We start from the raw sequence: 26,528 nt of genomic DNA on the forward strand, positions 1-26,528 counted from the left end.
TGAAACCTTAAGCTCACACAAAAACCTATATGTGAATTCTCTATTCAGAACTTCCTCAAACTGGAAACAACCCAAAAGTTCATCAATGGGTCATTAGACTAACCAACTGTGGTACATGTATTCAACAGAATGCTTGTCGACAATAAAGAGGAGCATACTATTTTTATGTGCAACAGTTTGGATGAATCTCAAAGACGTTATGCTGAGTGAAGTATCCCAAGTGATAACATACTGCATGATTTCATTTATGTCTCAAAAAGACAAAACTATAGTAATAGAGAACCAATTCATGGTTCCCAAAGATTAGAAAAGAGGGGACTATAGGATTCCAAGGAGCTAGCACAAGGGAGGTGTTTGCAATGATGGCATTATCGTGTATCCTTATGCTGGTGATTACCTCACTGTTTACATGTGTTAAAATTTATAGAACTCTACACCAAAATAAAAAATGAATTTTATCGTATGCTAATTTAAAAGTTAAAAAGTGTGGAGACTCTTGAATGAGACTTCTTGGGTTTCAATCCTGGCACAAACTTTTCCCTTAGATATTTTATTTGATGTCACAACAATCCTGTGAGTTAGATATTATGTCCACTTTGCAGATGTGTAAACTGAGGCTTACGAAAGTGAAGTAAACTCCCAAATTCATACAGCTAGCAAGAGGGGAAGTACAAATGAGATATGGCAACACCTTGACACACCTTTGTTGTTGCTGTTGTCATTTATAGAGATTTTATATAGAATGCTGTAAAAGAGTCATAAAATATTGGCGTTTCCCCTAAGGACTACTTCAGAGAAGTGAAGAGGTGAGGTAATGATGAAACTACAATCTTCATGGTTGGTAAAGTAAGACTGGAGAACACAACTTTAATCAGATCCAAAATAAAACTTCCTATATGCTCCCCCTTGGGAGATACAAGGGGGCAAATCACGTCTACTGAGCAGACACTTAATTCCCAGCTTCACGCCTTTCCCACACAGGAAGCAAGATCAGTGCCTGAGGCAGCAATGGGGGTAAGCAGCTAACTTTCCAGTAATTAAAACAAGGTCTTCAAATAGCCATATATCTGCTTGGCTTCGCAGTGAAAGTATAACTGATGAATATATTGGCATTCTGGTCTTCCAAGGTGGAGGTGTCAACACATAGCCAGCTTTGTAAGATATAACGGTTGAACCCAGTCCTAATCTATAGGGTACTTTTATGAACACTGCTGTATTGCTTTTAATTGCTGCGGAGTTTGTCCTTTTGTCATTTACAAATACTTCTACAATTGCTTGACTCAGGTACTGACAGCTGATGGTGTCATTCACTTGGACCTTCGGCATATATGCAATCTTGTGGAGACAGCCTGTGAAATGGCTCACATTCACTTACCTTTTTTATGCCTCATCTGAGCATGACAACCCTGTCCCTAAACTCTAGAGTGTTTACCAACTGGAACTTTCAGTCTTGAGCACAACTGAGAATTATAGGAGCATCTGGAAAGCAGTTAGATATACTGCTGAGTGTTGAGTTCAAATAGTTATACAATTTCTTGAATGTAGTTTTTCAAACATGGCCATGATGCACCCAAAATTTCCAATTTCCAATGTCAAGCATTCATGTATTTTTATTTTTCTAAAGATTTTCCCATCTCACTGGAAATTTCTAATAGTTTTAACTTTGTATAAATCAATTTGTTGCTAGGTTATGATTTTATTTGTTTTCTACAGCATCTTGCTGTGTGTCCACATTTCACATGTATATACTTTATTTTTTTATTATTTTCTCAGTGTTTATTTTTGGAGAGAGAGAGAGAGAGAGAGAGAGAGAGAGAGAGCACGAGCAGGGGAGGGGGCAGGCAGAGAGAGGAGACACAATATGAAGCAGGCTCCAGGCCAGCACAGAGCCTGCGATGGGGCTCTAACTCATGAGCTGTGAGATTGTGACCTGAGACAAAGTCGGATGCTCAACTGACTGAGCCACCCGGGTGCCCCTCCCATGTATGTACTTTAAATGCCCCCTTTCTGGCCACAAGTTGAGTCTATCTCGTTCCCTATGTTCCTTATATAATTATACCTTTGTTATTTCAATAGTTCAGTTTTCTTGATAGCATTTTTTCATAGATTTTACTTTTTACAGACATTTTACAGTAGCTGCAAAATCGAATGGAAGGTACAGAGATTTCCCATGTACCCTCTGTGGCCACGTAAACATGGCCCATTATCAACACCCCCCACCGGAGTGGCACATTTGTTACAGTTGACGAACCTGCACTGACACATCATAATCACCCGAAGCCCACAGTTTATGTTACAGTTCACTCTTGGTGTCATACATTCTATAGGTTTGGACAAATGTATGATGACATGTACAGATCATTTTAGTACCATAAGAGTAGTTTCACTGCCCTAAAAATCTGTGTCTGCCTATTCAACCCTTCCCAATCCCTCCTTGATAGAACTGATAATAAAGTCGTTTTAGTCTCAATGGGAATGTTCCTGTGTTAACCACCTTATATATTACCATAAAGTTTCAACTCGTTTTCAAATTATTAAGCATTGTAATCTCTAATTACAAATTAGATGCTAATTTATTTTCTTTATTTGCTCATTTACTTGAAATCCTTTTTCATGTCATTACCTCTGAAAGTATATATACATTTCATTAATTATTTTTTTCCGTTTAAATGGGTTACAGAACAAAGTAATTTTGAAAATTATAGCTGTCTAATACCTACATTTAACAAAGACTCCACACTCCCAGGATATTATTAACTTGACAGCAATTAAAAGCTTCAGCACAAATGCTACACTGCCAGATGCATTATGATTTTAAAAAATTCTAAAATGAAATAAACAAACCTTTAAAGATCTTTTCCTACTTCGAAGTTTTATAAATCACAATTAGAGAACATGTGCAAGTGAATTTATCTTTATATGAAGATTACTAAAAAAAATTAAATTCTAGGATATATTTAGAGAAACAGATTATTTGAACATCTATTTTGTGCCAGGAACATTATGTATTTATTTTACTTCATATTTTTAACCACTCTGATCTATGGATTTTTTTTTTTTTGAGAGAGAGAACACGTGTGGGAGTGAGGGAGGGGCAGAGGAAGAGAGAGAGAATTTCAAGCAGGCTCCATACTCAGCACAGAGCCCAATGAAGGGCTCCATCCCACAACCCTGGGATCATTACCTGAGCCAAAATCAAGAGTCAGATGCTCAGCCAACTTGAGCCACCCAGGAGCCCTTGATCTATGGCATTTTAATTCCCTTTTGACAGTTGGGTCTACTGAGGTTTGGAGATTACGTAGCTTTCTAAACCAGCTGTAGGAGAACATTCCAGGCAGAGGGACCACCATGAGGTGTGGAGTATGAAGCCAAAGGAACATGGGTGATGGAGGAACCAAGTGCAAGCATTGTGGTTGGAGCATGGGGAGAGGGAGGGAGTGGTCTGAGCTGAGGCCCTGAAGGCAGGCAGTGTGGCTCAGGAAGGATTTAACAGCAAATGCCAAGAAATTGAGCCTTCGTTGTGTTTTCCTCACATGCGCTCACAGCTGTGTGAGGAGTGATTGGAGGGATAAATACCAAGGTTCTAGGAGATGAGAGTAACATAGAGTAGGGGCTGAGGGTGGCTAGGGAAGGAGAAACCACATGGCTTCATGAGAAATTAGGTAGGCAAGAGTCACAAACCTTATTTACTGATTATAGGGTGATGGCGAGTGAGGAGGGAAAGGGAGATTTGGGATGATTCCTAGAGTTTCAGACTTGCCTAATTGTACAGAAAGTAGTACACTTCTTTCAGACAAGGAGAACCAAAAGGAGAGTTTTGTGAATTTGTTCTAAGAGGTGAAGAGGTGTTTTTGAAATATGCACAATAGGTTGTAGGATATAGGGATCCAGAGTTCAATGGAAATATCTGAGCCAGAGATCTAAGTTCAGGGGTAAAAGTGAGGCTCCTTAAATATTTCCTGCAGTGTTTTCCAAGTTGCACCTTGGACCTTTGACATCAGAAGTCTCCACGAATCGCTCCTGTAACTCAGTGTTTCCAAATCTTCCTCTGTGTTGGAATCACCTGGGTGTAGCAGAGTGGACAATCACAATGCACGGCCACAGAGGTGCCTGGGCTTGGATCCTAGCTCTGGTGCTAGTGGTATAAGCTTGAGCAACTTACTTAACTCTGCTATTCAGTCTCCTCTGTTAAATGGGGATAATAGTACCTACTTCAGAGGGTTTCTTGAAGTCGAAATAAGTTAATGTATATAAAGCTCTAAAAATGATGCCTGGTACATAATAACAACTCAATACCTATTAACTATCACTATTTTCTGGAGAACTTTTAAAATGTAGATTAACTGACTCCAAACCATTGTTCTTGGATTTAGCTCACTTTACATCTCAACTTATGTCCTTTTAGTCTATGCCATATTTATATTATTCCTCATTACTTATTTGTATCAAAGTAATACATGCTCATGGTTAAATAAAAATTCAAGATGGGCTTATCAGAAAAAGCAAGTTTTCCATCCCATGGCTCCTCACCTGAATTCCCATTTCCTGGAAATAATCAATTTTAGCTATTTTCCTACTTTTAGCTGTTGGGTGGTTATCTCCATAGCTCCTAAGTACTAAATGTGTGACCCTGAATCATTTATCCCCTTTATACAGACAGTGACTTCGTTTTCTATATTTTTTGCATCTCCTCTTTTCAGAATTCTTCTAGTTGTCATTCTATACCAGCCTCGTGTCCAAAGAAGGAACCCACTGAGAGAAAAGGAATGATGTCTCTGCCTCCCAATCTCATGACACCAGGCTCCACAGAATCGGCGTCTTCCCAGAGAAACAGAGCGTGGCTCTGAGGCCAAAGTCAGTCTCTCAGCCCTCAACAGCAGGGCACCAAACTGGGATCCTATATGTGACTGTTCATAGACGGGTGTTCACTTGTTTCATTGTAGAATGAGATCTGGAAAACACACACAGTCCTCCAAGTGGCAAAAAATATTTGTAAGAACACACAAAGTAGCTTGGTGCCCATCCCAGGCAAAATGTAATGGTTTTGAGCTGCACTAAGGAACATGTCTTTCCTCTTTGCCAACATTCTGCCTACAACTTTACTTATCATCATGAACATGCATACCTGAACCTGTTAAAATAAATGAGATGCAGCATGAATTTCATTGCTTTCACCTGCCATGTTTGGGGTTTGTTCTTTGACTCAATTATTTTAAAAATGCAATACCACCTTGTTTCCTCACAGCAGTGAATGACCAGTTCAGATTGATGCTTCGTTCTCATTTAGAGTTACTAAGAAGAGACCTTTAATGGTAAGTGGAAGTGTTTTCAGGGAGGAATTTCTGCTCAGCTTGCAGAAGAAAGGATTTAGGAGAGATGCATGAAGCTATGAATTATTACCAAGAAGGAGGCATCCAATAAGACACTTCTGCTTACTGAATACATGAAAACATGGGACAGTACTTTTCATTTGATTGCAAGAAAATCTTTTTGTTGGACACAGAATTTATTTTTTTTATTCACTTATTTACTTATTCACTTCCTTACTTACTCTACAGTAGTCCTGCTACAGAGTGAAGAGAGCTTTGTCAAATTTTAAAAGTATTATTTGGGGACAGAACAGATATTTTGCCTCTTCAGCAACCTGTTCATAAAACTCCTATTATGATATGGTCTTACTTTCCCTCTAATTTCAGAAGGCCTGTCTGAAGAAGAACTTCCCATTTTATGCCCAAGGAAGTAAGAAATATTGATGCAATTTTCCATTCATAGTGTTTCTAGCTCATCAGAACACATTGGTATTTTCTCATCTATTCTAGTACCATGATATACTCATCTATTTGGGCATCATGAGATACTGTGAAACAGTGGAGCAGGTGTTAATGCCCATATTTTGTCAATGAGGAAACTGAGACCAGAATGTGAATGATGTGTCCAGGGTCACATGTGAGTCAGCACTTGACCCTGGGCTAGATATTTTGGCTGGAAAAAAACTTCTAAGTAGGAATGGAAAAAATATTTCACTCTTAAACATAATTAAGCAAAGCACTATTTCCCTTCCTTTCTATTAGCCTTCTTCAAATCTACTTAACTAAAAATTTTCTTCCTCCATAAACACTTGTATAATCTATTTTATCCTTCTCTACTGCTTCCTACTTTATACACTTACAGAATTTAGGTGAAGATTCTGGTTCTTCTATATTTACTTCTATATTATCCTGTATCAATGATATAGATTTGTATGTAATGAAAATAGTCATCACAAACTGTCATAAATATCTCCAGCATAAGAGCTAGGAAAGCCATATGGCACAGTAGTTAAGAACATGAGCTTTCAATATGTCAAATCTAGAAAAAAATCCTGTACTGCTACTTAAAAATGGACAATCTGTCTATGCTTCAGTATCTTCAATGTAAAATGATTAAATAATAAGATTTAAATGAGGTGGGGGTCCAATGTTTGTGTGTGTTCCCTTTCCAACACACAATGCTGTTCTGGTGGGGCTACTAATCATGGGACGTGGTACCTGAGACCTCAATTTTGTGACTAGGACTGGCCAACAAGAGCACTCCATATCCCTGGCTCTTCAATTGTCTAAAGAACAGACATGTCTAAAGAACAGACTTAAGCCACGTCAGTCAGTGTTCTTCCCTGGGACCCCACAGCAGAAACAAGCAGGTTTGATCACTGCTTATGGCTCCCAGCATCCATAGTTCTGCCATAAGGAGAAAGCACATTCATGAAGGGGAGACTGAGGCCCAAATGAAAAGAGACAAGGAAGGGAGGGTAAACTTGGGCCAGAACTATTCATTGGTGATCCAGATAGACCCACCCTCCCTCCCAGCACTTTGAAAGGCTGTTGCTGTTGTTGCTACTGCTGCTGTTATTATTAGGTTAGCTTGAATTGGTCTCCTCATGGTTGTAATTGGAGGAGTTCTGACTAAGTCATACTACCTTGTAGAGTTATGGTGAAGATTAAACGAGGAAATAGATGTAAGGTGCTTAACACTGTGCCTGACACGTACTAAACCCTCAATTAATGTTAGCTGTTCTGATGATGTTAATGGCAATGACACAAACGAAGCAGATAACACCTATTGTTTTTCATCCTGCAAAGCATCCAGTACAGCACTGGACTAGAGCAGACACTAAATAAATGGTGCCTGAATTTTTAATTTTTTGAGCAACTCTGTACTGTTTTCCCTGAGGGGCTCACAAATTTACATTCCTACTCACTGTTCCCTTTTCTCCACATGCTCCCCAGCACTGGTTTTGTATCCTTCAAATTTATTTATCCTGAATTAATTTATTGCTCATAATGGTTTTTTGGTAGATTCTTTAGAATTTTCTATATGTAAGATCATATCACCTGAAAACAAACACAATTTTACTTCTTCCTTTCTGATTTGGATGCCTTTTATTTTCTTTTCTTGCCTGATTGCTCTGGCTAGGACTTCTAGAACCATGAATAGGAATAGTAAAAGTGGGCACCCTTGTCTTTTTCCTGGTCTTAGAGGAAAAACTTTCAGCTTTTCTCCTTTCATCATAAATATGATAGTTGTGGGCAGGTCATATATGGTCTTATTATGTTCAGGTACATTTCTTCTATACCTAATTTATTGAAGTATTTATCTTGAATGAATATTGAATTTTGTCAAATGCTTTTTCTGTGTTTACTCAGATGATGATTTTTACCTTTCATTCAGTTAAAGTAATATAGCACATTCATTGATTGTTATGTTTTACCATCCTTGTATCCTAGAGATAAATCCCACCTGATAATGGTGCATGATCCTTTTAATGTGCTATTGAATGCAGTTTGCTAGCATTTGTTGAGAATTTTGCATGTATATTCATCAGAGATATTGGTCTGCAATTTTGTTTTCTTGTAAAGTCATTATCTGGCTTTGGTATCAGGGTAATGCTGATCACATAAAGTAAGTTTGGGAATGTTTCCTCCCCTTCAATTTTTTGGAAGAGTTTGAGAAGGATTGATGTTAATTATTCTTTAAATGTTTGATAGAATTCACCAGTAAAAAATTTTGGTCCTGGGCTTGTTTTTCTTTCTTGGGTGATTTTGTATTGCTGACTCAATCTCTTTACTCATTATTGGTCTTGTTATTTTCCCACTTCTTCATGATTCAGTCTTAGTAGATTATATGTTTCTACAAATTTGTCCATTTCTTTTAGGTTGTCCAGTTTGTTGGTGTTCATAGAAGTCTATTATGATCCTTTGTATTTCTGTGGTATCAGCTGTAATGTCTATTCTTTCATTTGTAAGTTTATTTATAAGTTTATTTCTCTCTTTTTTTTTCTTGGTTTAGTCTAGCTAAAGGTTTTGCAATTTTGTTTATTTTCTTAAAGAACCAACTCTTGGTTTTGTTAATATTTTCTGTTGTTTTCTTATTCTCTATTTTATTTATTTCTACTTTAATCTTTATTATTTCCTTTCTCTGCTAATTTCGGGCTTTGTTCTTTTTCTTGTTACTTGAAGTGAAAAGTTAGGCTGTTTATTTGGGGTCTTTCTTTTTTTTCCTTTTGGAAACATTTATTTATCAAATCTATTTTCATTCTTTTATGTCATTGTTAACTCATGAGAACCTCAATTTGGCTCAGAATAGTGAGGAACAGTTTAGTTCCTACTTAGTCATTTCATCTTCAGAAGAATAAGTTGATTTTTGTTTGTTTTTTTGTTTGTTTATCAAAAAGTTTCTCTTCCTAGATAATGCTGATGACAACGGACAATCATATGGAGTGAAAGTCTCCTCAAGAGCTTCTATATGGACTTACTTCAGGATCCTAAAACAGTTTACAGATGTGTATGTATACAAATATACAATTTTGAAATAAATCCAAATGCTTGGCATATCTAATTCCTGTATTTTTAGTTAGGAGTGATGAAAAATAATAAGAACAGTGTTAGAAGAGGGTTTTTTAGATTTTTTAAATGTTTTTTATTTATTTTTGAGAGAGAGAGAGAGAGAGAGAGAGAGAGAGAATGAGTGGGGGAGGGGCAGAGAGAGAGGGAGACACAGAATCTGAAACAGGCTGCAGACTCTGAGCCGTCAGCACAGAGCCCAATGTGGGGCTCAAACCCATGAGCCGTGAGATCACGACCTGAGCCAAAGTCAGATGCTTAACTGACAGAGCTGCCCAGGCACCCCAGAAGAGTTTTTTTTTTTTTTTAATCTGAAAAAAAGTTGTGATTAAATCATAGGTAATTAATTCTTGATCACAATTATATAATTATCATCTGCACCCATGTTATCAATTATAATACTGTGTTAACTTCTGATCCTGCTACTATAGGAGTGTGTTTGCAGCAGGCATGTGGATTTGCATTGCATTTTCAGGAATTGGGCTTAATCAACAGAAGTTTAGGTGAGGGCTATAAGGAGGAAAGAAACCCTGTCCAAACCTGTTTCCATAAAACTGTCAAAATCATTCATTTACAATCAAGTCTGAATGTCCATCATTGTCACAGCATGCTATTACTTTGTTTGCTTTCCCCATGTCTTTCCTTCTAGAAATAGTCCCTCTCAGATTCTCATTGAGGGGAGTTGAAGAAAGTGTTAACCAAGGACATTGGTCCACCGGAAGAGTAGGAAGGTGACGCTACAAGAGCCAAACAGAGGCCATTTTTAGAGACTAGATTTAGATGCTGAGTAAGGAAGCACTTACAGGAGTGAGGAAGATTCCTTACAGGATCACAAGAGGTAATGTAAGCCAAGATCTTATTCTTTGACAAGAAGAGAGCTTGTCAGACAATGGAGCCATCAGGCCAGGAGGAGGCAGGGAAGGGGATTTAATTCTGTATTTTTGACAAATACAAATTGCATGCCTAGATCCATCTGTCCTGAAATTTTGAGTTGATCTAATAAATACATTTTTCCTATTAAAAAAATTGAGCTGGGTTTTTGTCACTTGTGAGCAAAAGTCCTGTGGCTAATATACTATATTAGTTTCTCTTATATTGTATTTCAATTCTTGACTCTGATAAAGTATGAACCAAATTGACTAAGTGTTAGTTTCCCTAAGATGGCTCACACCCAAGTGAAAAGATAGCTAGCTGAGTGTGTGTGTGTGTGTGTGTGTGTCTTCTGAACAGCATTTAAACTTTAGCAGAGAGCTCATATGTGACCTACTGTAAATAGCTTAGCTGCTCTGAATCACTAATTTTCTACATTGCCAAAATAAAGTTTTAATACGTCTATATACACATCTGTAAAGATGAATAACTCAGATGTCTTCACAAAATAAATAATAACTTCTCAGAAACGTCATGAAAGGTAAACTTAGATAATTTCATAAACACTGACCATCGCAAAATTTCTAATAACTTGAGTCATTTCCTTTATCTATGTGATTTTTGGGTCATGATTGTGATCTAAAGCGCTACAAAAATATGAAGTGATTTCGGAGCCATCTAAGGTAAATGTATATACACATATGTTTGCTCTTGTCTCACTCTGGGGAGGCTGTGGCAGAATGGAAATCAGGAAGATTCTGCCCATCCCTCTAGCCCCTCCCCATTTAAAAAAAGATTAAAATCCAAGTCTGTTAAAGATGAAGGGCTCTATAGGAAGGTAGAGAGTGGCTTCAAGAAGAGAAGCACGTAAGGATGGGCTTTTCTGAAGGCAAGGAAGCAATGTCCCCATGCTGCTAGAGGAGAGAGAGCACTACATCACTGGGCAGGTGAAGGCAAGGCCACTGAGCCAGCTCCTAGGCAGGTTGTAGAGAACAGATGTGAGGATAAGACCACCCGCACCAGGGACAGCCTCACTCCAAAGTCTCACATCCCACAGAAGGAATCAATAAGGAGAGCAATGGACAATGAGGACGTCAGCAGCTGGAGTGCCAGGAAAGGAGGGGTTATGCCTCCCTTTTCTGGACATTGCCTACATCCAGAGATGCTAGAATAGTTCTACAGGTAGAATGGGCCCCATAATGACTGAAACTGAATTTCCAACTAATCCAGCTGGATGATACTTGGGGCTAAAATATGTTTCATTAAATGAATGTAAGTCATATTTCTTGCATTTCTGAGCTAATGGAATACCATACATAACCATTAGGAGTTATGTGTGTAATTTCTGTAGTCCCAATCTTTGATAGTTAGAAATCTACGTGTGATTATCATTGTAACACTGGCATCTTCATAGGCATTTACTAAGGACTATTGGATATCCACCATATCCATGTGTCATCCGATCCCAAGCTAGAAGAAATTATGACAATCCAAAATCAGAAATTAAATGTACATATTTTCTTGTACCTATCCAAGAAAGATCAAAAAATTTGAATGAAAGAAAAACTGATGGTCAAATTTAGATTAAGTTTAGGCATGCGTGATGGAACTCATTTCGCATTCTCCTTGCCAACACTTGTTATTTTCAGACTATTTAATATTTACCAACAAGATGTCTGTCAGTTGGTTAAGGACTACCACCTCTAGAAATGCACTGATTTCCTGGCCCTTACAGTCTGAATCTAGGTAAACAGGTAAAGGCTGGGGGAGGGAGGAAGAGAGAAACACCTGGTTGGAGGGATGGGGAGAATTATCTTCTCCTGAAGACTCTGATCCCCAGAGGGAGACAAGGACAAATGTCCATCAAATCCTAACTAAATACAGGACCAGGACCTAGTAGTGATTTACTTCTAGTTGGTGAATATGATGGCTTTGACCTGTCCCGGGATGGGAGACACCAGCTTCTCATGCTTGTCAGTCTTTACTGAAGACTGACTAGGATTGCCTGTCATGTGAATCACACTCTGGCTTAATATTTATTCAATAGGAAAACGGTTTCCTTTCTCTACTACATTTATGGAGAGGATTTCTGGGTTGGGAGAGGTTTGGGGATTTAATCGTATTTCTTCCAGCATTTTTGCACATGAAATCAGTGACTGCCACTTTGAAAACATGCAGTCAAAGTGAGCAAGGTTGTGTCCTCAATTGCATTTTTCTCTGTTGATATAAATTAAGTAGTTTTATTAGTGTGCTCACCAGCATCTGTTTCTTACTTTTTCCCTGTCCACATTTTGAAGAGAGGCTTTCTGTTAGACAACCCTCAAATTCCATGGAAGCACTCTTCAAAGTGGAGGATAAGTAGAGAGAACATAAGTCACAGACCAGGAAGGCTTAAGAAGCACATAAATCCACGTGCTTCTCTGCTCACTCTTGAGAAATGAAGGGCCATGAGAAGCTCTCTGGCCACATACCAGAAGGTAGAGAGTAGCTTGATGAAGAAAAGGGTGCAAAGGTGGGTTTTTCTGAAGGCGAGGAAGCAATGCCCTCATGCTGTTGGGGGAGAGAGAGCACTACATTTCTGGGCCAGGGAGGAGAGGGAGTACTGAGACAGCTCCAAAGTAGACTCTAGAGAAGAACAGATGTCACATTAGCAAGAACAGGATGAGACCACCTGCACTTGGGACACAGCCTCAACCCCAAATCCACTTCCCATTAAATGAATCAATAAGTTCATGAAATCTGCTGGCCTCTTCAGAGCTGAAATTCACATGGCTTTTGTCTTACTAGGGTTTTCCAAGCTGCACCCTAGTCACTGTCAATTCCTTCAGAGTAGAGGGGTTATCTTGTCTGCTTCCCAAGACCCAGTTACCCAGCTTTCTTGGATTCAATTTCCCATTTAATTAATTAAGTATCTGTTACTTGAAAGCCAAATAGAACCCTTGAGTTGCCTGCTAGAATTTAAGTCCAGGGGTTCCTGGGTGGTGTAGTCGGTTAATTGTCTGACTTTGGCTCAGGTCATGATCTCATGGTTCGTGAGTCCAAAACCCGCGTCGGGCTCTGTGCTGACAGCTCAGAACCTGGAGTCTGCTTCAGATTCTGTGTTTCCCTCTTTCTCTGCCCCTCCCTCTCTCTTGTTCTGTCACTCTCTCAAAAATAAAAAAATTAAAACATTAAAAAATTTTTTTAATAAATAAATCCAGATTTGGTGACCTCAAGATGGGAATTCTGTATTTTCGCATGTAAATAATATTATTAATAATTCTTCAGACAATATTTGCAGTAGGCACATTTTTAAAGCATTAAATGTATGTGTGGGTAACTTTTACTGCTTTACAACTGGTTGATTTATATCTTTTATAGTTGTCCTTAACATCATTATTTTATTTAATAGATGATACATCTTAAGCATTTAGGAAATGTCTCTTCTTTTCTTCCTTATTCTTCAATTACCAATCGACAGACATCTTGAGTGTCCAGGACCAGAAGTCCTCATTTTCCTTAAATCTTCTAGTAAAGTAAAATGACCCACAATCAGCCAAAACCATGAATACACTGGCTGCTCTCTGCCACCTTGCACAGAATGAACTAGGTCTCCCATTCCAGAGAGATCCACAGTGTGCAGAGATTCCACAAAGGGGACCTATAACACTGGACTCTTCTCTGTTTTAGAAAGTCATTTTATCCTGGAAATTAAAACTGTGATCCCAGCTCACCGGCAAACATCTACTGTGCATTGATAGCACCATCTGGTATTTCAGCTCCTCGCTCTGTTGTAGAAGCTTCATGGAGCTGCCTCCCCAACTTAATTATTCTATAACAACTTGTTTTTGGGAAGCACAGGCCAAATAGGGTAGTTTTGCTGAAAGCTACTAATTCGATGGTTTGCCTGTGCTTGAGTGGGCATCCCTGAGCCTTCCCCCGGTCATGGTCCCAAGTATTTCAAGTCATTACATTCAGGGGAATAGGGGAGCAGAGAGAGAGAGACGCATACTAATGCCTTGAGCTAGTGGCTTGGGAAACAAAATATGTTTATCTGCATTTCACAAGCTCATGAGCATGCATGGCCTAATCCAAATAATTTATTTAGAAGGATGATTATGATAATACAGGCTGAGCTATGTCTGTCATAGGAACTTAACTAGTGCTTCCTAAAGTGGTCATGGCTGTTAACATAGTTATACCCTTCACACCGTTCAATTAGCAGCTTCCTCAATTATTGATCTCACCATTGAATTTGCAGCATTCCCGTGACTTTCCAGTGCTGTGGGAGCTGCTGAGTCTGGGTGATGCAACAAAATGAACACTGGATGGAGTCACTAACTAGCCAAGTGATGTTCAGTAAGTCACTTAGTCACTTTGGGTCTCAGTTTTTTCATTGGTAAATACATTACCTGACCTCCCATTCCAGGTTGTTTTGATACCCAGATGAGACAAAAATAGCACGACACAGCGCAATCGGTAATGCGCAATATGCCCACCTTACAAATTTTGTCCATTTATGCACAGCAGGGTGCGCAACCTGTAAGTATGTGTGGTTCAGGGGCAAATTTTCTTATCTCAGCTCACTGCTCTAAATGTTTACAAACTGAGCTCTTTCTTCAAAATATACTCTTTTTTTCAGCATTGGGCTGCACAGTGACAGTAGGATTTGGCACAGTGGCTCTTTACCTTGGTAACACATTAGAATCACCTGGGATTCTTTAAATATGCCAATGCTCAGACCTCAAGTGAACAGAATCTCTGGTGGCATGGTCCAGGCATCTGTCATTTTGTTAAGTGTCAGTTGATTTAAATACACAGTGGAGAACGAGAACCACTTATTCACAGGAAAGAACACCAGCCCCGGAATCAGACGCTCTTAGGTCTAGCATGCTGCTGATTGCGTGACCTTGGGCCGAGGTCTCTGCACCTCAGTTTATGGTGTGTAGAATGGGAAAGGGGAACTGACAACTTTCAGAGTTATGGTGAGGATACAACATCACTTGTGTAAACTGCACAGCCCAATAGAAGGACAGTAGATGTTAACGGTACTGACTTTCATTGTGTACTCTTTTTCTGGGTATGAATTTGTGTGTGTGTGTGTGTGTGTGTCCACATCTAGAGTATAAACTCTTTGAGTACAGAGACTGTGATTTATTCTTTCTCTAAATCCCTATTTATTCTCTAAACAACCCATCACAGACTGAGCATAAAGTAGGGATTACGTACATCACAACTCTGACCACTATTTTTTAATCAGCTTATTAACAGAAAGGAAATTCAAAATCATCTTCAACTCTGTCAAGTATGTTTAAAACAAAATTGTGTTCTAGTAGACGTACCACAGCTTTTGATGAAATCCAAAGACCATTTGATCATCTGAGTCTAAGCAGCAGAGAACCTTTTCTGTAATCAAACCGTGAGCCTATCCTATCTGCTTAGGTATTGCAGTTTGAGGAGAGTCATGTGTGCCCCAGGGCATTTCATTTGATACTGGGCTGCAATTGTGAAGGCAGGAGTTGGCTTTCATTTCTCAAAGAACTAACATTGGTGTCATGTTCTAGAAACTGAGAGTATTGGAGCACAGTCGGTATAGCCCAGGTGGTTGGGTGCATGACCCTGGAAATTGAATGGACTTGTGAAGGAAGAATGGCCAGGGACACTGGGAACAAGGTGGGGAACCAGAGATCATTACTGTGCCAGAGTAGCAAGGAACTATTTACATCCTTTCTGGCTCAGGTCCAGATGGATCTTAGAAGTGGAGCAGGGGAATCTGTGGGGCCAGCTTGTTGCTAGCAAGGGAGGTCAGCCAGAGGGGCTGCGTCCTCTCTCAACTGGACATCCTGCATCACTACATGAGCATCCTTTCTACTCTTTACTCTGTTCTGGGAAGCAGGCAGAGTTAGAGCAGACTAGCAGCCAGCAGACATGCTGTGTGTGGTTAGCATATTTAGTTCACACCATATTTTAAAGCACAGTGCTGCTGAAGAGGTGTTACTCTAGATAGTAACAGAATTCAGCAACTTCACCACCTTCTGTGCCATCTGCCTGCCCTTGTATTTTGAGTTTGCAAACTTGAGTTAAAGCCTATTGATAACCACAGAGGACAGCTGTTATCACTGTCACAGGTTGCCAGTAAAATGCTCTTCATTTCCTTGCACATTCCAAGCCTCAGTCCAGCTTGGACTGGATTGGGCTTCAGTTCCTCCTAAAGGTAATGGTAATTCAGACCAATGAGAAAATAGATATTTGGTTCTTAACCAATTGAAAACTCAAGTCATCTGAGTATGGGTCCATAAACCAGGATCAGAGGCAAGATCTACATTTACCTAAGGTAAATTACCTGTGAAGTCTCATATGTATCATTCTTTCCAACCAGTGTGGGGTTGACCCTGGCATGAGATGGGATATATGGTGATTTTGATATGTGTTTTGCCTGAAAGAGAAAGTCTCTCACCAGCTCAAATTTCAAATGTATTTCTAGTTTTAAAAACTTGCTACTCTTTCCATTTTCTCTCAAGTCTCAGAAAATTCACCTTTGTTGGAATAACTAGTCAAAAACTAGGTCTGATATAGGAAAAAATATGAAGGGTCATTTTGAAAGAGATGACTTTCTGGGCTGATGTCTTTCTACTTATTGGATTTCCATTAATACCTTATTACCCTGTAACTATTTTTATAATAGGTTTTTAAATTTTGATTTTTACTCCTGCCTTTTACAGCATAAAATCCATGATTGTAACACCACAGTTTTGTCCTTTCTGCATTCCTTTCCCATTTTTTCCCCAAATATACCATTATTATGTTTGTCTTATAATACAGTTCTGTGACTTTTTACCATATAATCTGTCATAAAATTTTTCCCTTAGAAAAATGCCATTTTTATATTCATGAAGACAATATTTTTCTACAGCAAAGTTATCTTTTATTAACATTAAAATGACATTAGCATAATACTCATACACATTAGCATAATATTCATTGACACTAACATAACATTCGATTGCATTTACCTAAGATAAATTACCTAAAACAGATTAAGTACATTAATGCACATTTCAGTTGTTTCCAATTTTTAAAAGACTCCTTACTTCTTTATAATTATTTCCTTAGGATAAATCCCATGAGTTGGATTGCTGAATCAATGATTCTCAGTATAAAACCAGACTTGGGGCTCATGGGTGTCTCTGTTGGTTAAGAATTTGACTCTTGATTTCAGCTCAGGTCATGATCTCATAGGGCTCTGTGCTGCCAGTGCAGAAACTGCTTGGGGTTCTCTCTCTCCCTTTTTGCCCCTCACCCTCACCCGTGTGCACATCCTCTCTCTCTCTCTCTCTCCAAATAAATAAATAAACTTACAAAAAAACCCCAGACTTGTTAAGTTTATAAGGAATGTCTTTATAAATTGTAGATTTTAATACTCAAACTTTCCAGTAAAGCAGGCAAAGCACAAATTATTTCACCCATTTTACAAGGAGAAAAACTCAGTGTAAGAGAAGTTTAAGTGGCTTGCCCAAACCAGATGAGCCATAGTCGCAGAATAAGAAATGGGCATTAAGGGGGGGTGCCCAGGTGGCTCAGTCGGTTAAGCATCTGACTTCGGCTCGGGTCATGATCTCACAGTTTGTGCCTTCTAGCCCCACGTTGGGCTATGTGCTGACAACTCAGAGCCTGGAGCCTGCTTCGGATTCTGTGTCTCCCTCTCTCTCTGCCCCTCCTCTACTCATGCTCTGTCTCTCTCTGTCTCAAAAATAAAACATTTAAAAATAATAATAAAAAAGAAATGGGCATGAAGGAAGGCACTTGTTGGGATGAGCACTGGGTGTAATATGTAAGTGATGAATCATTGGGTTCTATTCCCGAAACCATTGTTACACTGTATGTTAACTAACTTGAATTTAAATAAGTAAATTTTTAAAAAAGAGTTAAAGGTCATCTAGCTCCTGGCTTTTCCTTCTAAACAAGAGACATTAAGGACTCTTTTTGTTTGGCTTCCTTTTATTTTTAACTGTCATCATAATTTCCCAAAGTTATAATTTTTCTTCTTTGGTTATATTTTGGAGAAAGAGCACCAAGGAAGGAGAGAGAACAGATTTTGTTCAGTGAATGTCAACAATAATGAAATCCAAAATAAAATCCTAATAAATTTTATGATAGTAACTAACCATAATAATTGAGCCCTTCAATATCCCAAGCACAGTGCGAAGTGATTTCCAACAGTGGCGTGTGCTGGGCCGGCCAGCTACCGTGTGCACATCTTCCCAACTTGAAATGGTCCAGATGGGAGCATTCACACCACAGACATTTTCAAATGCTGACCTTGTCCCCACTCCACCCCAAGAGCTCGTTGTTACACATTTACCGGCATACCCCATGAAGTGAATTATTTCATTTAATGGGTCCAGAGAAGCCAATTTTACCATAATAATCTTTATTCACAGGTGAAAAGACTGACAGGGAAAATGATTTCCTAGTAGTAAACATCTGTAAAGTAGCAGACGCGGACTGTAATCCAGGCAGTCTGACTTCAAAAATTAACATTTATTCATCAATTACTGTTTCCTAGCCATTCAAAGCCAATGCGAATGGCTAGAGAATATTCTTAGATGGCTGCGAACAGATTCTAGATTGTGGATTTTGATTTTGCCTTATTTTCCCAACCTCAAGTGGATGATAAAACTCAACTGAAAATATCTTGCTGTCTTACACCAGTCCCACTGTGGCCCTTTGAGGCAGACCGATGATAAAAACAAAACAAAACAACAAAAAGAGTCTCCACTTCTTATGAATGAGTTGTATGTTCCAAGGGCATAAGTATCCTGACCAAGGTGACTCAAAGAGTCCACAGGCCAAACAGTCCATTAGGCCCTACTGCTTCCCATGATGAGTGAGCTGAGAGCCTCTGGCTTGTGACTCAGATAAACGTTGGATGTGGATGCTCATCCTGCTCCAGCAGCAAAATGTCATATAACTGCACTATTGCATCTGGTATTAAACAACCATAATTTCCCTTATGTAAATCATTCCCCACTTCCTTAAGATAGTGGACTTATTATTATTGTTCTTCATGCATGCCATCTATGACAGTGCCAGTTATTCAAAGGAGTTTCTTTGCATAATTATTCTACTCTGCTGTTATTTAAAATGACTTACATGAAATTGGTTTATTACTTTTGCAGATTTAGAGAAACACTAGAATGTAGGCCAACAATGGATAGTAATAACTAACAAAAGGAGGGTATTTCAGTTGGTTATTTGTAGTGTGAAAACAAATATTTTCAGTGTGTCAACTGCACACAAAAAGGAAAAACAGCCTAGCATTTCTGGGGCCCTAGAAACTACCTGTCGATCATATGACATGGGGAGTTGGTCTTGTTTCTTCGAAGACTGGGACTTTGGAAATGAGTTTAATAATGACAAATGGGCATTCCGTTTGAAAGAACTTCTGTAAAATGTGTGTAAGTAAAATCATTTCATATTTGTAAATCATTTTATAGCTTTCAAAGGTTATGGTTTTAATCTTTGGAATACAATTCTCAGAAAGATGATCAAAGTCACATAGCTCTCTAGTAGCAGAAGAATTCAAGCTTTCCTATGTGAACTCTAGTTAATTTTCTATTCTACCAGTACCACATTGTCTCTGGAGATAGAAGACACATTAAAGTTCCATGAAATAGATATTCAAAGGCCAAATCAGTGATCTTTAAGAGAGTGGGCATGCTTATCATTATTTTTTTTTTCTTGTTTACCTCCATCCATTGGTTTCAGGAAAGTAGGCAAGGCACAACTTTTCACTGAAATATTCCCAGATGTATGATTTGGGAGAAAACTTGGAGATCATTAATCTAGCCCCTATCTAATATCTGATAAAATTTTCTGACAAGTTCTCACCGTTTCTTAAGATTTCTTGGGGTGAACTGTTTTATTACATATTTGGGAAACTGTAAGACATTCTTTTCTTAATGTGAGTCAAAATTGGTCTTCTCCCCAATTTAGGACTTCCATCTGTAGTCACACAAACATGTACTTGAATATAGCAAAGTATTTTCAACACTCACCCCAATTCAAAACTTCTACCTGAAAACTATTCTGGTATTGGAATTCCTTCATCTAACCCTGCTATATATTCCCCCCCTTCCCCAATACATCTAAATGCTTTTCCTGCCGACTCCAAAGAATGATTGCATGATATGGGATCCAAGTTCCTCAGTAAGCTGGACATGTTTAGTGGACTGTCACTTAATTATCCAAAGGTGGAGAGCCTTAAAATTCTATATGATGTGCCAAACCACAACTCCATCCAGGATGTCTGCTATTAGTAGGGGAAGCAGTAGTGTGAGTTCTGATGGTGGGAGAACAGACGTATTATAAGTAGCCCTTTGGGAGCTGGCTGCTAAGACCGTCATGTTTCACCTTGTTTCATGGCTAAGGTGACTGAATTAGTGGAAAGACAATGGAAAATTGGTCAAACATGGAATAAGTGTGATGTCAGCAACTGAGAACTCTTCTCTTTGGTGAACAAAATTGAGCAGTAACAGTAAATAAAGGAATCACTGTACTTTATTATTATTTTTAAAAATTTTAACATTTATTTACTTTTTGAGAGACAGAGAAACATAGAACATGAGCGGGGTGGGGGCAGAGAGAGAGGGACACAGATATGAAGCAAGCTCTAGGCTCTGAGCTGTCAGCACAGAGTCGGACGCAGGGCTCACACCCATGAACCACAAGATCATGACCTCAGCCAAGGTCGGATGCTTAACCGATTGAGACACCCAGGTGACCCAGGAATCAATGTACTTTAAAAAGTAAAAGTTTTCACAGTTAGTAGAAACAAAGTAAATGAATTTAATAAGTATCAAAAAAAGTGTGAGGCCCAGGTAGTGAAAAAATTTAGCCAAGGCACAACAAAGGACATAGAAGTTTATTGACTATATCGCAAAGGAGCAGAGGGCAGGACAGCAAAAGATAGACGGTGAGGAGGTGCTGTGGGGCTGTAGTTAAGGGGGAAGGTGAAGAAGTAAAAAAATGTATGGAATTTTCCTTTTTTTGGTACCTCTGTCCAGGTGTAAATAACCCATTGGTCAACTAGGGCTTCTAGATATTTTGAGGTGGGTCACGTAATGGGCCTGTTTGTATTCAACTAGGGGGCTGGGGGTCACTGTGGACCCTTCTACCTTACTCAGGTTTCCATTGTTCAAGTTGGTTGCCTAAAAGCAGCCTCTACATACAGGTTGTCAAAATACCATGGAAAAACATATAATATAATATATGTATAAAATATACATATAATAGAGTGTAAAAGGAGGTTTCAAAGCAGAGAAAGCAAGCCTCACTAAAAGAGTCTCTTTGAAAATAGGGCCAGGAGGCCAGGCAGGAGGAAGAATGTATGCATGTCCTCCTAGGAGGAACTAAGATCTTTTTGCCAGCTACAAGCCCATGTCCTCCTGAACTTAACTCCCTCCTCACCAGGACACAGGAATCTTTCACATTCTTCACTCGGAAAGGAGCCAATGAGGTTTGACAAGTTTCAACCATCTATTTGCATATTAATCCAACCAGTCTCAGTTACCTTATTTTCAATCCCTGTTTTGCATGGAGGGCCTAAATGAAACACTGTGTTCGAGGACCTTTTGTCTGTATTACTCTGCACGCTTTGTCTTTCTCAGAACAGGAGTCAGGTTTCTATCTGAATCTGTGTCTCCGGAAGTGCAATTCTTCTAATCATCCAAATAAATGCCTGTTTGCTTAAAGTTTCGGTGAATTCGTTCTTGGTCGGTAATAGGAAGAAACTACTGCACAATTCCTGCATTTAGAGCACAAAAAGGTTGGTCCAAACCAACTAGTCTTAGACTCTGATTTATAGTCAGCTGACCTGCTTCTTTCTCAGGGACTCTCAGAGACCCCTCCCCCCCACCTCTGAAAATGATAGCACCCTGCTAAATGTCATGTGGGTAGAAAGCAACAGTGAATATGATCCGAGAGCATCCAAATCCCACTTAGGTCTCTTGAAGAGGTGTGTGGGGAGAGTTTGGGAAGGATTCCTGCAGTTGAAAAAGGAAGAAATAGCAAGGGGGTAGATTTTGTTTGTGATAGTCGCACTGAGCATTGTTAGGGGAACTTCTTGGATATTGCTGACCTAGTGGGGCTCTGGCAGATTTTCCTGATGGTCAGTATAGATAAAAGCCAAATGTCTCGGGCTCCACATTGCCTCTCGTGTTGTTGACATCACCGCTGCACGAAGAAACACCCAGATGGAGCAGCCTTTTAAGTCTGAAGGTTCATGAAGGGGATAACAAAGGACAATTTCTTTTATCCCTACAATGTTAGGAACGCTTGGGCTTGAATTTGCTTACTGAGGAGAAGCACCGGAACACTCACTGCACGGTGACTGTGTTGGATAATCCAGGGGAGATATTTTTAAAATATAGAAAAGGAAAAATAGAAAAAAGTAACTTAGTCCTTCCTCAGCTCAAAGACGAAAGCTGATAAACCCTTCCAGTTATTTTCATATCTGCATGTTTTATTAAGGTACATTTTGCAAAATCGGTAGTATACTGCACCTACTATTTTATAATCTACTTTCTCACCTAAGACGTGATGAACATTTTTCATGCCATTAAGTATTCTTTTAAAATTTGATTTTGCATGGCTATATTATTTCTGTAATTTGCTTCGTCAATGTCCTGTTATTGGAGTTTATGTTGCTTCCTGTTGTTCTCATTATATTTGCTCAGAAATATTTGTGTGCTTATGACTATTTTTTTTTTTCAGGATAAATCCCTATATGAAGAAATATTGGATACAGGAGGATGAACATTTTTAGCTTCCAATATGTACTTCCAAATGGCTATTTCCATGGTCTCTTGCCAAGACTGGGTATAGGCATTTTTAAAAATGGAAATTTGATGGGTCAAACACAATATTCCATATAGTTTTTCTCCGATTAATAGTGAGGAGGAGTATATAATCTGCCCATGTGGACATTTTCTAAGCTGCTCATTCATGTGCAATAGAACAGTAATAATGTGTCACTGGATTAGAGCACCCAGAGATCCTGACTCCAGTATTCCTCTTTAGGCAGTGGGGATGCTGGTGGCTACAGCTTGAGCCAGGGACAGGAAGGCAGTCACAGCTCTGAGAGTGGCTTACGATGGTCATTTGTCTAAGTTAATTCTTCTCTGGGCCCTGTTTTCCCCATCTGAATAATTTCTAAAACCTATAGTCTACATAATACTCTATTATGGGATAGGATAACACTATTCTAATCTAAATCCTGTGTTCTCCATCTGCAAGAAGAATTTAGAATAAACTAGTGTACGATCCCGATCCTCTTAAATCTGAGCTGCTTTCACATCCTCATATTATCTAATGGTGACATCTGGACATTTTTATTTGTCCTCTCATGGTCCTAAAAGCTTCCAAAACAGGAAGAAGTTTACAATTCTGGAATGCATAAATAAATGCTGAAAAGTTACTATTTTCTACATGCCAAGCATTGCCCTAAGGACTTCAAATGACGCACATGAGGTCCCACAGCCTCTGAAGGATATTTTCCAGATAAAGAATGTGAGGCTAAAAGAGGTTTTCATAACCTGCTCAAACTAATGTGGTTAGTAACTATAAAATCAGGCCTCAAACCTTGGCTTTCTGATACCAACTGATACTTGCTATGACCATCTTAGAATCAAAGCCTGATTTAAAAGCAATGCACCATAACTTCTCAAACACAATAAATATCTAACACCAAGTTAAATTCCTTTTGGCACCTAGGATCTCCCGAGGCCACCTTGTCTCATTATCAAGTTGATAGGAACTCAAGAAATGCAAATAACATTTGGTATTAAACTAAATTAATGTAGTTAGCAGAGTTTATCAATGACTAAAATACAAAACTGGAAGTTTTTGGCAAATGCATCATTCTATCAAATATGATAGGCTTTAGACTAATCACTATTTCTGTTCAATGTTTAAAACTATGGGGTACCTTAAAGATAATTTTCAAATTTCCAACATATGAATATACAAACTGAGACAGCAATGGAGAAGCTAGTAGAAACCAAACCTAGGATTAGAATTGTTAAAAAAAAAAAAAAAAGAAAGAAAGAAAGAAAGAAAGAAAGAAAGAAAGAAAGAAAGAAACAACAAGCCCAAAATGGAGTCACTTGCCCGCCAGGACAGCAAACCAAGATTTAATTACAGTTTCAACCTATCCCAGGAATGGGATAAGTCAATCTGAAACCTCCTTATCAGCACTCCTGAAGTAATCTGGATGACAAAATCCTGATGTTCCCTTCCCTGCAAAGAGAAGATATCCAGGCCTGAAACAACTTTCTTTTCTTTTGCTGATAATTTCCTCACCCCACCCTCTTGCCATTTTGTACAACTCCTAAGAGCACCTCTCTACTTGCTGTACAGGATGCTGCCTGATTCATGAATGGCTTAATAAAGCCAATTCCTTGTCAAATTTACTCAGGTGGATTTTTCTTTTCCTTTTTCAATGTTTACTTATATTTGAGAGAGAGAGAGAGAGAGAGAGAGAGGCAGACAGAATCTGGAGCAGACTCCAGGCTCTGAGCTGTCAAGAACACAGCCTGACACAGGGCTCAAACCAACGAACCATAAGATCATGACCTGAGCCAAAGTCAGATGCTTAACTGACTGAGCCACTGAAGCACGTGATCTGGATTTTGGCTTTTAGCAGATTCTAGGTCTCTTGATTCCTAACCCATTGCTTTTTCTGCTAAAACATGTTGCAATTTGTGACAAATAATGAATATTCTTAGATTCAGGACATAAATACAGTGCAAGGATACACTGGAAAGATGTTCCACTTAGAGATTACAATAGCATAAAATTTAAAATAACCCAAATATCAATCAATTGGACATTTGATAAACAAGGGTACATAAAAACCATGATTCCTACCCAGCCCTTCAAAATGATGATATAGAGTTTTGTTTGCTATTCTACATGGATGAGCAAGATACATTATTGTTTGGGAAAAAAAACATATTATACAGTAGCGTGTACAGGATGGCCTGTTACCTACGAAATTGTACATTTACATCGATAGATGATGTGTTTTTTGCTAAGTGATAGCATTGTGATATTTGTTACTTTTATCTATTTTTGATTTAGTATTATTTCAATTGCTTCTAGGTAATTGTTATATGAAACAAAATGCTTTAAAAACAAGAAAGCAGTTCTTATTCTGTGCGCCTATTTATTTTACTTTTTTTTAGAGGGGATGGGCAGAGGGAGAGGGAGAGAGTCTTAAGCAGGCTCCACACTCAGAGCAGAGCACAACTCAGGGTTCAATTCCATGACTCTGGGATCATGGCCTGAGCTGAAATCAAGAGTCTGATGGTGAACCAACTGAGCCACCCAGGCACCCCTTTTTAAATGACCTAAGCCAGTGCTTCTCAAGCCTGAATCACCTGGAGAATCTTGTTAGAATGTAGGTTCTTACTCTACTAAAGGTCTATGGGGCGGGGCCAGAGAAACTACATTTTAAACAAGCTCCCAGCTGAGCCCAGTGCTGCTAGTGGAGAACATTTCGCACCTTAAGGAGCTAACTGTTCTTGTCAATTTCTCCAGCAAGCCCTCTCATCACTCATTCTGTCTTCAGTTTCTGGAAATCCTGGCCTGGAATTGTTTTCCCTTGTTTATGAGTGCTGTGGTGATTTCTAGCTAAATAGAACCCTGGAGTTTTCTTGTTTTTCTTGCAGTTTAATAAACATAAACACAGGAGGACACTATTTTAAATTGCTGCCCACCCGTTACACTACTGGAAATAGTTCTCTACATTGCTTCCCCCATCAGGTCATTTTTATCTTGATATCCTTGACTGAGGATGTTCTCGACTTAATGCATTGATGGTTTAAATATATGAACAGTTGGGGAGTAATTATGGTCAAAAAAATAAAACAGTAATTGACTGGCTGCACAGTGAGTGAAATGAGGTCATTACATGAAAGCTAATTTTCAACACATTTCTTAATGTATTTTCATGAAGAAAAAATAAAGCATTTTAAGAATGACTGGGTATGTGAGTGGCCTAAGATTTCTTTTATGAAAGGGAAATGTTAAAATCCTGAACTTGGGAAGAAAGTTGGATGAAACTAAATCCCTTAGAAATTATAATATAATCAGCAGTTCAGTAAAATCTAGCAATAATTGTACTAAATGTTCAGCATCCTTTGAGTGTTTATTATGTTCCAGGCTCATCAAGTTGATTTATGTGTATTATTTTGTTTAATATCTTACTTAAGGTTTATAAAAGTTCATTAACTTGCCCAAAGTAACACATCTCATAGGGGGTTGTCAGTATGTCAATTCACATCTGTTTGACTGCAGACTCAAGATCTTAACCACTATGCGTACTCTGAGACTCATTCAAAGAATTGAGTGCCTGCCTAATGCGTACCAGCATTGTTCTAGGTAATGAGGAAAATTTAGGAAAAGAATGAAAAGAACCACATCTTCATGGAGCTTACCTACCAGAGAAGATAAAGCAGAAATGTTCTTACAGATTTGTACGAGATATTACACTTAACTTCATTATCCTGGGTGAGAAATAGAAAAAGTTACTTTCATTTTGGGGCCTCCATTTCAAGCATAGAATGAGAATTTTGCACCATGTGTTTTGCTTTAAGCTCCCAAACCTCTGTGTCCACGAAATTTCAAACCATTTTATGTAACATTACATTTCCTGCTTCCAATTCAAACTACCAATATCACCTCATCCAGGCCTCCTGATGTCATGCCTTTAACTGGGTTTCCTTTTCCAATAATTAT

The sequence above is a fragment of the Panthera uncia genome, chromosome D2 (genome assembly GCF_023721935.1).
Source record: "Panthera uncia isolate 11264 chromosome D2, Puncia_PCG_1.0, whole genome shotgun sequence".
NCBI lineage: Eukaryota > Metazoa > Chordata > Mammalia > Carnivora > Felidae > Panthera > Panthera uncia.